Here is a 12,114-nt window from a genome sequence, read left to right as displayed (position 1 = left end):
AACGAAATGCCATTTTCTTTCAATTGATGTTATAAATTATTATTATTATTATTTACTAATTTCAAGTAGACTTGAATTCAAGACCTCCTATATAAGAGACTAACAATTTACCCTAGTTAGTTAGGCTCTTGCCTAGTTTTATAACTATATTTTTGCAATACTTCAAATGAAAACATTACTTGCAAGTTAGTATTTTTCCTTAAATATGAGACAAGGAATGTCTCAAAAGTTGTCTTTTATAATATGAAAAATCTTTTCAAATAAAAATTACTAAATATATTAATGATCAATAGATATACTTCTACTTATAAAAAATATTAAACTAATACTTACAAATTAGAAGAGGTACAATAATTGTATTGAAGAAATTTCAAAAAATGTATATTAATTTTTGTTTATGTATAATCTAATATGCTAGAGAGCACCATTCAATTTGTATTTTTTAATAATATTTTAAATATAAAAAATTAGATTTTAATATTTTTGTGTTTACAATATATTTATTTGGTAGGCTTGATAACCACGTGTAAGAACTCAAATATGGACCAAACCTCTTCATTGTCTTGGTAGGGAAGAGGAGTCAATATGTGAGCAGGGCCATGACTAGTGCATGAACTACAGAAACGTATAGTAGTGCACTAAGAATATTCCACCAATACATATTTTGAAAAAGAAGAGAATGTTTTTCAAAAAACCCACCTCTCATGTGATGCCACCTCAACACACCATTAAACATGATAAAATACATTTCCATATGCTAGACTAATTAAATTAAGAACAAAAATATAAAAAATTGAGATCCCACATGACAATTTTAGTGGTCCCCTAAAGTTAGGGTGCCCACCTTGGTTCCCCTTCCCTAGAATTTTCCTTTATTCCGTGAGATGTTTCGCGGAAACTCAACCGCCCTGACTTTCTTGAGGAGGCTCCAACTTTTTCTGTACTGCCGACAGACGTAGTAATCTACCTTCTTTCGGAGATGTTGCAATTCATCTTTTTCAAAGTATTTTTCTTTTACTTCCCTCCGATGTTTCGTCCCCTGTTTTTCCTGTACAGTTCGGGGACTGAATGAGATAGCCATATTTCTGCCCTTTTTCCGCATTGTACAGACCAGGGCCTTTACAAGTTGCTTGAAGCATTTTCCTACCGAGGATTGAATAAGTTCCAGGCATTTTCCTCCCCTGCTTTTTTCACTAAACAAACTATGGTTTGAACAAGTTCTATGTATTTGCATGTTTCCTTCCCCGGTTTTTCCGTTTGCATGTTTCGAGGAAAGCACTCAACCTCCCTTCTTCATTGTACAGGTCATAGTAATTTCAAGGAAAAGATTAAGCTTACCTGCAGTACGATCTATTTGATTCACTCTACGCCTCTTCATCCCAAAAAGCTCATATTACATTACGCGTACCGCGATCAAATCCGTATGCCCTTCTCTCTCTCTCCCTTTCTCTATCTCTATTTTATCAAGTGCTGTTAGTGTTTGAACTGCAAGTAATGACGTCTTCTTCATCATCTCACAAGCAAAATCGGGAATCAATTGCTTTCAGTGAAATGGAACCTGCTGGCAAAAGAGCGAAGGTTTTTGAATCATCGAGATTGTTTGATGTATTCATCAATCACAGAGGCCCCGATGTCAAAGAGACGTTGGCAACGGAGCTTTACAACTCTCTTAGGCAATTGGGAATAGAGGTGTTTCTTGATTCTCAAGAGAAGGAACTTGGAAAATCATTTCCTTCTACTATTAAGACTGCCATCCGCTCTGCTCAGGTACACATTGCCATCTTCTCCCCAGGATATGCAGAGTCAGCTTGGTGCTTGGCTGAGCTGATTCTCATGATAGAAAGTAAGGCGAAAATTATTCCCGTGTTTTATGAAGTGGAGCCAGGGGAACTCCGCCATATTGAAAAGGGAAGATATGCTGATGCATTCGTGAAATATAAAAAAAAGGGCAGGTACCTCCAGAAACTCAACGAGTGGAAGGAAGCTCTTCAAACTGTTTCATTTATAGCTGGAGTAGAAGGGACAAGCTATCTCAATAGTCTTCTATCAACAATCCCTTTGAACTTCCTAATAGTTGTAGATGACATCGATCATGTGGAGCAGTTAGAGGCTCTATTGATCATGGATACCTTAAATAAATCAGGTAATAGTCTTATTATTGTAACAACTCGTGACGTTGGAGTGATGATCTCTACAGGGATTACTATTGGTTATCCTTTAAAAGGAATGGACAGAGGCAACGGGATGCAACTCTTTTGCTGGCATGCGTTTGACCAACCTTTTCCACATGCTCGGTATGAGGCTTTGGTTGAGCAATTTGTAGACGTGTGTGGCGGGTTACCTCTTTCTCTTTTGGTTCTGGGCCGGCTTGTTCATGGTGGAGATCTCAAGTTTTGGGAGTCGAATGTTTTAAAAGCTAGAAGGACGCTGCCTCGAGATGTAAAACAAAGACTGAGAATAAGTTTTGACGCATTGGAGGATGAAGAAAAACAAGTTTTCATGGACATGGCTTGTTTCTTTTCGGGGAAACCAAAGCGTATAGCCGAAAAAATATTGGAGATATCAGGATGGGGTGCTCAATCTGCACTACAAACACTAAAAGATAAATGCCTTATAGAAGAGATCGGTGATTATTACAGAATGCATGACCAAATTTAAGTTGTTACTACATAATCTGAGAACTGCACTGCTTTCTTCTGTGTATGCAGGAATTAATGGGGTTACAATATATCGTCGCCAAAACCAATAACAGGTCTTTCCATTCCATTTATGACAATTCCATGGGGCCCCGTTTGGTTGCTGGAAGATGAGGATCAAAACCGGGTTATCAGGGGCAAAATCAGGTTTTGCCAAAAAACTTTGTTGTTTGGTTGGTTAAAATTATAACCCGGTTTTCAATTTCATCTTCCAATTTTGGTCAAAAATTGGAAGAAGTTTCTTCCAGTAAAAAGGTGGAATTCGAAATTAAAACCAGGTTTTGAATTTTATGACAGTTTTTTTAATAATATTGTGGGGTCCACAGTATATTCATCTTCCGTATCAACCAAACGGATCATTGGCTTTCCAAACCACAAAATCAGATTTTCGAAAACCTGGTTATGTCAAAAATTCATCTGCCCCAACCAAACGGGGCCTGGGCTATGCAGCTAAATTCTTTTTAGGCCAATCAGATAGTTGTGTTGAGTCGTCAGCTTCCATACTATGGCTCGAGCTTCAGGGTTACAAGTATATGACACGATGGCCAAGCTTGCCCTCATTGCCGGCATGGATTCCTCTTCAACATTTGCAGCGATTGGAAATTTCTGATGTATCATTCAAAACATTGTGGGAGAATCACACAGAGGTATTTTAATCTTCTCAGTATTTAGTAAGTTTATATAGTGGAATGCATCATCTTATGGTTGTATCCGGATTTTCTCTTTCAGGATTGAGAGTTTTATTAAAAAATATTTTCAATTTTAGGCACCCTTTCACTTGAAACATGTGATATTCCGAACTTATTTGAAAGAGTTTCCAAAGTTAATAGGGTATCGGCTGGTTAAATGTTCATAGATGCCAATATATTTCTAATCCAAAGTTTTTCTTTACTAATTTCAATTATCGAGAGCATTATATAATTTTAAAAATTAGAATTTTGAGCATCCTCAATTGAAAGAGCTGGTGAATTAAAAAAAATGAGATATATAGAAAATGCGTTTATAAATGTTCAAAGAATCAAAGACTAAGTTTTTTTATTTTTTGAAAATATGTTTTTAGATGTTCAAAGATTGCCAGTCTAACACAAGGTTTATGTTATTAGTTCTTTCTACTCGTAACTATTTAGTCTCAAATTTTTAGTTTCATTTGACTATTCAAATGACCAATCACAATACAGTATTAAATTTATTGTAAAGAAACAATATAGTATATTTTAAATATTTATTTCTAATAATTGAAAAATATGATTTATCTCATTTCTCCTTGGTTTGAGCAACTTCAAACTAAATACAAATCTTATTACATCATAATTATATATAACTATAAAAATCAAGCAAAATAAAACAATTTTTTTTTTTTTTTTACATGGAAGATTCTCCAAATTTTTCTTGAAGCTTCTAATTGGAACTTTCTTTGTGAATTTTCCAAATTTTCATGAAACTTTTTATCTTGAAGTTTCTTTATGATTTCTATTCAGTTCCCCATTGCACTGTCTTGCCAAAGTATGATGTAGACTGTTTACAATATGAGGCCTAAAGCTATATTTGGAAGAAATAAGAAAACATGTACCTTTCTTTTGTCATGTAACCCTTGAATTATAGGTGTAGAAATAAGAAAATATTACATTTAGGTTTCAATTTGTAGAAGTAGTTGATCAAAAAATCTGAATTTCAACTTGTAAATGTAGCTTATCAATATAGCTGATCATGTAGTTTATGGTCATCATTTCCCAAAAAATCCATATTTGCCTAGAATGCTTAGAATGTTTGAGTTCAACTCTCCCACTCCTCTCAACAAATATAACAGGGAAAGTTTTTACATTTCTCAACCTGTTAGTGGTTGCAGGGACTACTCATTTTTTTATAGCTTTGTTACCACTACGAAATAATTTATTTGTTCTTATAATTTATATAATGTCACAAACCATTAGCAAAACTATGAGTTGCACAGATTTTGAATCCCCTATTGCTAGCATGTGATTCCAACAACAAATTAATTAATTAATATGATTATCAAATGCTATTCCTTTTTATATCAATTTCACAAACAACTATTTTTCGTAGGCATATAACAGAGGTGTAGGTTTCAATGAATGCTAGAAAACTAAAATAGCAAGATGAACATGGGATAGTATCCTCTAAATTCTGAAGTTTTTCTTTCTAGATTCGGGTATTGATAGAACTTGATTTGAAGACTAGCAGGGATTTATTTAACTGAGTGATTTTGGCCCATGTTATGTTTCAGGGGCTCGAAATTAGTTTCGACATAACTATATGCATTGTCATGCAAAAAATTTGGTTGGCATATATATGTCTTTCATGTTTAAAGACCAGCTAGGAGCATTGCAGCAGTGACCCAATGGTTCTATATTTTGGAATTTGGTTATGGCCACAACCTATAGTTTAATATACATCTTGATTTGGAGATCAGAATGTGTATTACGTTTTAGATTTGGAGATTAGACTGTTTTAAAAGTTGTTTTTTTCATATTATCACAAGTCTAAGGTGAAGCACAAATTTGGGCAAAGTGACTTCGATTGCTGGAAAATCTGATCAGGGAGCAAGCTTAGAGGAAAAGCTCAATGGAACTTTAGAGACTATTATAATTTGTAACAGAGAATGTCCTTGACCCCACAAATTTATGGTTTCCATAGCTATCAATGTAAGAGCGGCTTTGGGATTTTTTGTACTAAATAGGATACGAGATGGTCACTGGAATCATGAGACATTCTCTTTGTGCGCTACAATTGAGTTATGCTTATCTAGTACTAGGTATATTCAGAAGGGAACAAATTATATTATAAGCAGAAGTTTGGATCTTTCAACATGACTTTGTTTATGCTTACACCAATTCTGAGTCCGTCTTTCGCCTAGCATCCAAAAGAACACACTCCAAATCATTTAGCATATATATATATATATAGCTAGAACCTAGAATTGAAGAATCGAGAAATGAAACTTCAAGGAAAAATATACCTAATAATTGTGGAGTGATGAAGAGCTATTTCTACAACACAGATAACTACTAAATACAGATATTTGATCCCTTTAATTTGAAGGGCATCAACGTAGCCCTACATCATCTGTGTAATTGATAGTGTTTTCTAGCACCTCTCCTCTGTTGTATCTTCCTCCCAATTCAACATCCAATCAATGTGCCATTATGGTAAAATTGTGAATGTGGTTGGCTTCCATGACTATTTTGAAAATGTTCTTTCCATGCAACAAAACAAAACACTATTTAATTTCCCTAAATTTCTTCGGATAAAGTTATATGAATTTAATATAATTTTATTTATATTGCATAATACTACCGTTGCCACAAATGGCATGCACAATATAAAAAGAACTACGTTGGCATCCTAGTTATGAAGCACGTAGTTCTTCGTCAAGTCATACGTGTCAAATTCAAATAACTAATCGAGAAAATTCCAGTACGTGTCAAATTCCCCTACTATTTGTTCATTAGATGAATACTTCTACAAGGGGCAAAAGAAAGGGAGGAAGCACCGCTATAGGAGACCAATTTCGTGAAAAGTTCGTGCCCCTATAAAACTTTTCACATTCTCATTCATAATGATTCAATTATCTTTAAAAGCATATCGATCGGTGGGTAATATTACTATTTTAGTATTATGATTGAGAAATAATCTTGTACATTTCTTCTAATATTGACATTACGCAACATCATCCACTTTCATATTTAGATATTTAATATCCCTATGACTTTGGTGTAAGTCTATATTTATAGAATGTACACTATTAGTTTCATTTGACCCCTCACTATTAATTTGTGCAATTTTTACAATTTGTATTTTAAAGTTTGAAGAGACTTTATTTGTAAATTAATTTATTTTCACTAATTTCTATTTTTCAATTGGTTCTTTTCAATTTTGTTGGGATTTCAAACATTTTTGTCAATCCAATTTTTTTTAAAAAATGATTAGCATTAATGGTGCATTAATTATATTGTCAGCTAGTTTCTGGTCACTTGTTTTATTTATTAACGTTTAGTCAACAGCTGATGCTGCTAGAAACATCCATTGGGAAAAGACAAAATAACTGATAGAACCGATAGAACAAAGTGATAGTTTAAAATAAATGAGAATCCATGAGGATAATTTCGTGCTCCTTTCTCTAATTATAGAAGTATTAAAATTAATTTAATAAAATCGTAGCTATCCTAGGATAGGCTCGTTATATAAAATAATATACTATACCTATTCTATATGGGCTCGCTTGTTTATAGAAATATAAATTTTAAAAATACATCGGGGGACACCGAGCGGGCCCCACCCCTTCCTCTTCTCACCTCAAGCATGGCATGTTGGAGTGTGGACGTTAAAAAAACTTATAATAATTAAAGTGATTTGTTTGGTTTAAAAAAATAAATAAACACCCACTATGGATAAAGGTAAGTAAAGGCAACACGTGAGGATAAACGCAAGTAGGCAGGTATTAATTTTTTATTTTTTTTGGTGTTATTTAAAATTAATTTAAAATTTAATTCAATGATTATATTAATTTATAAATATATTAAATATTATAATATATATAAATATTAATATATATCTAATTTAATATATATAATATTTAGTAATGTTTAATGTTTATATTATTTTACAAATATATCAAATATTACAGCATATATATATATAGTAATTTAAGTTATTAAAAATGAAATATATTGAATAAATTTATTTATTTTATTTAATAAGATATATAAAATTTAAATGGTTATATAATTAATTTTTATTTTAAGTTTGTTGGTAAACAGATTTGTCACAGTAGAATTTGCCCAATGGAGTGTGTGGCAAACCGTTCACAACAGTTAGATAGGCCCCCTTCCTCGTTTAGAGGGGCAGCTCCTTGGTATGATATAATTTTTAAAGAGTTTTCAAATAAAGAATCTAAAACTTCAAAGATTAAGAGAAAGTCATTCAGAATGAATGCACCACATGCCCTCACAACCTTCTTCGGTAAACAAGATTGATAACAAAGATGATCAAGAACTATGCTTGAAAGAAACTAGTATTACCAAACACATTCATTATCATTCATAAACACTCGCATAGTACCATGAGAATGTCGACTACAATGTATAACAATTTTGATTTTAGAATAAGAAACCCAAAGCACATCTTATTTCATTTCCTTGCACCAAGAAGACAAAAGAGATTTTCAATTTTAGAGATAAAAAGTGTACATACTTTCCAGAATTTATCTCTTAATCAAAATTTCAGCATAGTGTTCCCTTCTTTTTAAAACCAAAAAGTCCCTTTACAAAGCCCAAAAGAGCCCTTATATAGACACAGAGGTTAATAACTACCCTTCTGTGGTTAGTAACTACCCCCCAAATACGTGATTTGGATGAGATTAATTAACCTCAACAAAATTAACCAATGTGACTTCAAACTTGGACCTTAGATATTTTGAGAAGAAGATTGAATTATCAATCCTTATCGATCCCTGCTAGACAACTCAAACTCATATTTGGAGGGATTTTGAAAAATGTCCATGAAACTATTGTAGATATCTACATAAACTGCTTTAATGTCTGGATGAAGAGTGTTCACCGTGTTGACAATTGACATGAGTTGTGTATTGAAAGAAAGTGCAGCATCATTATATTTCTCAATACATCTTGAATTTATATCTTTAGATAAAGTTTTCTCCAGGGGCACGCATCCTTTCTATGCTATTTCTATCTGACCTTTCTACCTATCATGTTTAGATAGATGCTTGCATTACCAAATATATGCCTTCATCATTCTTGATGTTTCTTTGAACAGTACAGCTTTGTAACGGTGTTCCACCAACTTGAGTGCATGATGTAGAACAATGTGATCAATATCAACAAGGTCTGTTCCTCTTGATTCAACACCTGATCAAATTTCTTCAAGTGTCATAATATTATCATCTAGACCATTATCCATGTTATATAGAAACTTATACTGCAACTAAGTGTCCATTCTATTGCATCGATTCAGCCAACCTGTCATACTCTTCAATCAAAAAAAAAAAAAAAAAAAAAAGCTTTTCCTAGTGCGGTTAATCTTTCCTTTTTACTGCTTTGTTGGAATGGAACACAAGTCTCTCATGGCTGTGTTATGTCTAAAAATAATCATGACTCTCTTTTCATTCAAATTCAGAGCAGTATGGGGAAGCATAAATTTACAAATGTCCATCTGTAGCTACTTTAGCAGTGGTGGCAATTTTCCCCTTGATATCAAAAAGCTCTTGGGCACCTTCTCACTCTTATTCTGCCACGACTATGGATTGCTTATGTGCAGGATTTTAATCAAATAAATCCCCTACACTATTTATCTGCCCACGAGATGTAATATTGAGAGAAGACGGTGAAAATAGGTAACGTGCCTTGTTTATGCTTGGACTATAGTTGGATAGGTAAGCATGTTGAGAGAAGAAGGAAGGTTGTTGTTGCAAACATGAGTACAGCTCACGTTTTTGAATGATGATAGTTTTCATTCAAAACTTAAAACCTTTATTACATATGTAATCTTGGCAGTGTGGTATTTCAGAGCGTTTGATCAAACACTTGTCATGTTTGAATCCATGAAGTTTTGCATCTGCATAAAACTTGAGCTATCCACATCTTATCGAGTTCCTTTAATATATTTATATTCACATTCAAATCAACTTCTCTTCAAAAATTGAGCAAGCTCTATAACTGATAATCATCATTTCTTGCCTGCTTATTGCCTTATTCGTAGCATGTATTTTAATGGCAAAGAGAATTCAAAGGTTTGAAAATGACTGCCTTCTCCTCAAAACATGAGCAATCTCTGAGACAAAACTCAAGTCCATCATATGGCTCTAGCAACGTACTCTTCTTCTTTCTTTTTACCATTACATGCTTCCTCTCTCTCGAGATGCATTTGGCTTCTTTTAATAACCAATAGGTCAGCATTCAGTAAAATAGTTTACAAGCTTGTCTGTGATTCCACACCAATTCCTCTACAATTACACTGTGAACTTGGAGTCCCATGTGATGTCAAGAGGCATTCTGTCATACAGTCTATGGGCATTGATATTCTTGTCATTTCAGACTACCTGTAACTCTCTCCACATCTTAGCAAACTTGTTACTGGAAACATGAATTGTTATGATCATTGATTTTGAGCCATTCACATATCTAATCCTTCATCAAGAAATTCAAGAGGTTAATAATCATCTCAAAGAGGTTAGAGAATACGTGTTTTGGAGAGGTTAATTAACCCACTCCAAAATGTGTGTTTTGAAGGTTATCAATAACCTTTGAGAGGTTAAGAAAAATGCATTTTTGGAGAGGTTAATTAACCTACTCCAAAATGCGCAATTTGAAAGTTATCATTAACCTTTTGAGAGGTTAATGGTTAATGATAGGCTTGAAAACATGTATTTTGGGTCTCAACATTAACCTACAATAAGTTGGAGCTCAAAAGCCAGATTTTAAAAATTTCAAGTGCTGGGCGGAGCTAAGGACGAGCTAGAGACATGAAGATTCAAAAACTCACGAAAAATTAAAGATAAAATGGTCATTTTAATGATCAAAATGGGATGTATTTCACACATAACCAGGGGATTAACAGTTTCAAAAATTGAAACACTTTATGACCGGGCAACAGTTGGCTCTAACTAGGGACAAGGACTAACAAGGATGAAGCTTGAATCCAGTTGGGCTGTAAAATAGTGTCATCTGAGGAACCAATTTAGAAAGAGGGAACAAACACCAAAAACAGGACAGCAGAAAGAAAAACTAAAGCACCACAAACTCCTAACTAGACTATGTACAGGGTAGGTTTCCGTACCTCTAGTGACTCAAGGTATAATCATGCAAATCCAGTCACAGGGTGGGGAAAATAAATACCATGGCGCACCAACATGTGGCAATTCTTAAGCTTCCATGGGTTCGAATATAAGTGTGCTACTTGAATACTAACTCTGAAGTTCATAGCACACCCCACATCTCTGGATGACAGGACATATCCAAATAACCAAGCTTCATAAAAAATCTCAAACTTTAAAATTAATCCTGCTTCCTATTGCATGTCATTGATAACTTCATTTTGAAAAAGTTGAAGTATAAGATTCTCAAGTCTTTGAATGTATTTCTGATCTTCACCTCTATTTGGCTAGCCTTCTAATTGGATTTCTAGTGATTGATCATCAAGATGTCTTGAACTTGTTTCTGACACTAGATACTCTTGCTTTTCCATGGGCATGGTCATGGCTGAATCCTTTGTAAAATTACTCCAACTGGGATGCACATCCATCTTATACTGAATTTTCTCATGATCCATTTTTTCTTCTTTATCTTCCAAAAGATTATCTTGAAGTCTTAGGTACTGCGAAGTTATACTAATATCATGGTCAACATGGTTGGTCATCACTTCAATTTCCCTTCCATTAATATCAAAATTCTCCTTCTAAAGATCTTTCTGGTGATTAAGACTCAATGATATCAAACCTCGTATTGTATTGCCTTCATATAATCTATGACATGAAGCAAGTTGTAGAGTTATAGCCATCAAACCTTGTCTTCGAATACTAACTTGAGGATCATCAACATAAATGCCTTTCTCTATGAATAGAGGATTTAAGTAAACATTTCCTTCATAGAGAAATTTACCATCCAAAGATTTTGAGCACAATCTTGGAGTAAATACATCATAAGAGTTTTCTTCACTAGATTCCTCCATGAGATCCTCTGCTAACTCGTTACTTTCTTCATTATGGTTATTCTTCTCATTGAAGTTCTTTGGCATAGAATTTCCTATTTGATGAAAAGTCTCAAAAAGAGGATTTCCTTGAACTTTGAATGATCCATAGGAATTTAATTTCACTTCCGTCAGAATAGTGGAATTTGTCTTCATATCCATATAGCTTTCATTTTCAATATGTTCAATGATATCTATCCCCTTTTGAATCATCATTTCTTCTCCAAGACATCTTTCATGGAATGTGAAAGTTGGTATGCATGACAAAGAATCAAAGTTATATGGTTCATCTTCTTCTCCTAGAAGTTGATTTTTATCTTTTTCATCAACCGATCTTTTAATCACAAGTTCATCAATATCATCAAATGTAAAGATCTCCATTTCCTCAGGGAAAGTAGATATTTGTAGAAGTTCATTGGTGCTTTTATCTCCATAAATGGTAGTGATTTCATATTGTGCCAGAACATCTAAAGTATTGACATGATCAATAGATTCCTCATCGTGAATGATCATGGAAGGATGAATGGGAAGATCTTCTCCACATAGGAAGTCATCATCTGAATCATCGAGGCACCAAGTAGGAATAAAAGTATCATGAAATTCACCTTGATCCACATTTTCCTCATCTTCAATCATATGTTGCATAGTTTCTTGAGATTCTAATATTTCTTTTTCTTTTCTATTACAATCGAAATGA

The 12,114-nt window shown here is 33.6% G+C and overlaps 1 pseudogene; it reads left to right on the top strand.

Moving 5' to 3' along the window:
- Positions 1-1,223: 1,223 nt before the first annotated feature.
- The window catches only part of LOC149545596 (disease resistance protein Roq1-like), a 68,042-nt pseudogene continuing 57,151 nt past the window's right edge, over positions 1,224-12,114 (top strand).

This window comes from Cupressus sempervirens, chromosome 7, assembly GCF_028749045.1.
Source record: "Cupressus sempervirens isolate cs-2001-9-10 chromosome 7, ASM2874904v1, whole genome shotgun sequence".
NCBI classification, from domain to species: Eukaryota; Viridiplantae; Streptophyta; class Pinopsida; order Cupressales; family Cupressaceae; genus Cupressus; species Cupressus sempervirens.
This window is presented reverse-complemented; position numbering and strand designations above follow the sequence as displayed.